This window comes from Cervus canadensis, chromosome 26 (assembly GCF_019320065.1).
Source record: "Cervus canadensis isolate Bull #8, Minnesota chromosome 26, ASM1932006v1, whole genome shotgun sequence".
In the NCBI taxonomy this organism is placed as follows: domain Eukaryota; kingdom Metazoa; phylum Chordata; class Mammalia; order Artiodactyla; family Cervidae; genus Cervus; species Cervus canadensis.
The window spans coordinates 1430990-1434392 of record NC_057411.1 but is presented as its reverse complement, the minus strand read 5'-3'; the positions used below and the strand labels follow the sequence as shown (position 1 = coordinate 1434392).

The following is a 3403-nucleotide window of genomic DNA, read 5'->3' as shown; positions in this document are numbered from 1 at the left end:
GCAGGCCTTTTCAGAGACTTTAATATGCTAATATGCAAAATGTCCAGTGTTCCCAAAGTTATTTGTCTAGGGAACTCTTCATTTGTGGACCACCTCCAAGAACTAGAGATTCATGGCTCACAATTTGAGAAATGCTGACCTAGTAAAATCTAATCAGTACACTTACTCAAAAAATAAATTGTAGTTTTATAGATAGCAAAATACAGAGGGAACTGAGGACAGATTCTTTCTCTTGGAGAGCTTTCAATCTATTTAATTGGAAGGGCAGTCCTGAAACACACACAGAGAATATCCACAAACAAACAAACGAAAACCAATGTGAAAGTGTGGAGATGTGGAATCAGCAGAAACATCCGAAGGGAAAAGGATGACATTAATCCTTTCAATTAATTAATCAAGGAACATTTCATGGAAGAAGTGGGGTTTGGAGAAAGAATTTCTCCCATGAAATAAAACTCCAAAATTAATTTTCTTAATAAAACATTATGCTAAGTGAAATGTTGGACACGGAAGGACAAATACTGCGTGAGCTCACATATATGTGGATTCTAAAAGAGTGAAAGTCATCAAATCAGATTGTACCAGGGTATGGGGTATGGGAGAAACTGAAAGATATTGGGCAAAGGGTACAAAGTTTCAGTTAGATGGGATAAATATTTTCTGAAGATTTTATGTACAGCCTGTTAATTGTGATACTGGTGAATAATTGAAATTTTCCAAGAGAATAGATCTCAAATTAAATCTTCTGAACACACACAAGAGGATAACTATGTAGAGGTGGTGGATGAATTATTTAGGTTGGCTGTGGAGATCCTTTCACAAAGTAAGTGCATCCTCAGTTGCTAAGTTGTGTCTGACTCTTTGCGACCCCACAGACCAACTCTCCAGGCCCCTCTGTCCATGAGATCTTCTAGGCAAGAATACTGAAGTGCGTTGCCATTTTCTTCTCCAGGGTATCTTCCCAACCAAGGGATCAAACCCTCGTCACCTGCATCTCCTGCATAGGTAGGTGGGTTCTTTACCACTGAGTCATCTGGGAAGCCTTCACAATGTACGTTGTTGTTGTTTAGTAGCTCTGTCGTGTCTGACTCTTTGCGATCCCATGGACTGTAGCCCGCCAGGCCCCCTGTCCATGGGACTCTCCAGGCAAGAATACTGGAGTGGGCTGCCATTTCCTTTTCCATCACAATGTATACATATCCACAAAAACATCGAGTGGTACACTTTAAATGTATACAGTTTATTTCTATGTGTCAAATATATTTAAATAAAATGATTTTAAAAAGAAAATAATACATCTTCATTAAGGAAATTATTTTTTAATTTCAGAAAAGTAAAATAACCCTCAATCCCATACACATACATATGTATGTGTTTATACATGTATATATTTTTTCTTTTCATGAGGGACTATTTTCTACTATAATTTTTTTCCAGGGTCTACAATCAATTTTATTTTAATATAATCTAAACACATACCATTTGGAAAATACCAAGAAATATTTATGTACAAGAGTTGATGCTAATGCATTTGGATAAAGCTGGCAAGTTCTTGCTACTTGGATAGCCCAGGAAATATCACCAAGAAAACCCAATATATTGGAATAGATATTGTGGCATTTGGCCCACAGTTTGATAGCCCTCAGGGTTAACCCAAAGTCAATGTTTGGTACTAGGTGTAAAATTTTATTGGTTACCCTGCAACCTTTAAGACTTATTATACATCTTATATCTAAATTTTTAAGCAGACAATCATCTCTTAAATCCAAGTCTTCTGGAATAGTCTGCAGTGCTAATCTTGCAAACAAAATATCAATCTCTATCCCATCAAAACACAGTTTGATAACTGGTACAAATGCCTCTTCAACAGCTCTTAAATCTTTTACTTCTTCCTGTAATTTCAACTTATCATAGAATGAGGTGAAAAAATCACTTCAATCAACAAGTTTTGGTGCAACACACAATGCATCAATATCGGCACCTTTTGTATATACTCCTAATCTATAAGATACACAAGTAAAAATTTTCCCACCAACATTTTCAATTACAGATGGTGGAAGATTCTTGCTTTCCCTGATTTCTCATATCCACTCTTTTACCAGGTTATTTAATTTCCCCCAAATTAAAATCCTGCACTTCAGTTCCTCTTCCTCTTCAAAAACCCCAAAGGGCTTCAGAGTCTCAACGAGCTTCTGTGTAAGGAGGCAGTCAGTCTTCTTGGGTGCTGCTAAATCAGTCCTGAATATTCATTGGAAGGACTGATGCTGAAGCTGAAACTCCAGTACCTTGGCCACCTGATGCAAAGAGCTGACTCATTGGAAAAGACCCTGATGCTGGGAAAGATTGAAGGCAGGAGGAGAAGGGGACGACAGAGGATGAGATGGTTGGATGGCATCACTGATGTGATGGACATGAGTCTGAGTAAGCTCCAGGAGTTGGTGATGGACAGGGAGGCCTGGTGTGCTGCAGCCCATGAGGTCGCAAAGAGTTGGACACGACTGAGCGACTGAAATGACTGAAGCTGATGGGAGAAGTAATGCCTTAGTGCTTCTGTGGCGACTGTGCTTGCTTTGATCCCTGTGTTGTAACTGGAAACGGCATCATCTCTTGAGCTGGTACCACCTAGTCACTTCCTCACCCCCCATCCCCCTCCCGCAACTGCCGCAGCTGCCGCCCTGGGCACGATCCACTAAGGCCAGAGGGAGGCAGGGGGTGGGGGGTGCCCTGCCTTAGCCCTGGGTCCCACCCCACTCCCGCACCCGCTCCTGCCTCTTAAAGCGCTTCTCCTCCTTCCCCTTCCTCCTCTCTACTAGTATTTTTAATATGTATTGGTTTTGGAGGAATTATTTATAATAAGCATAAATAAATAGTTTTTGTTTTCTTGCTAAGGTAAGGAAAAATCTGTGCCTCGAAGCTATGCATTGTTTAGAGCACACCCTTCCAAGTTATTCTTCTCTAACCTTCCACTGTCTTTGAGCTATTTGCAATTCTGAAAATTGCAAATAACCGTATCGCATTATCTTTGTGGGGTAGATTCTTCAGAGCAGGACTAATGAGTCAAAAAGTATGGAAAGATTTCAGGCCCCTGATCCATTGGCCAGGTTGCCTTCCAGAACTGTGAGTGAGAATTCTTTTTCCTTGACAAAGGGACAGACAGTTTCATCTGGTGCTTGTGTTCACCCCAGTCAGTTCTGGAGTCAAAGCCAGCTTGTATTGCTTTTAAAAATACCTTTTATTATGTTAGATAGGAAACAGTATTGTCTCAGTTGGGGGGTGGCTTTTAATTAAAAACATATTAACAATATAAAAGAATGTATGTAACTTTAATAAATATACTAAGGTGGGGACAACTTCATCCAGCAGAATTCTCTCCCAGAGAATACCATGTGTGTCAGGAAGAAAT

At 39.9% G+C, this 3403-nt stretch overlaps 1 pseudogene; it reads right to left on the bottom strand.

Annotated features, from left to right (window-relative positions):
- Window positions 1–1457: 1457 nt before the first annotated feature.
- On the bottom strand, window positions 1458–2601 carry LOC122428501 (annotated as a pseudogene).
- Window positions 2602–3403: the final 802 nt, after the last annotated feature.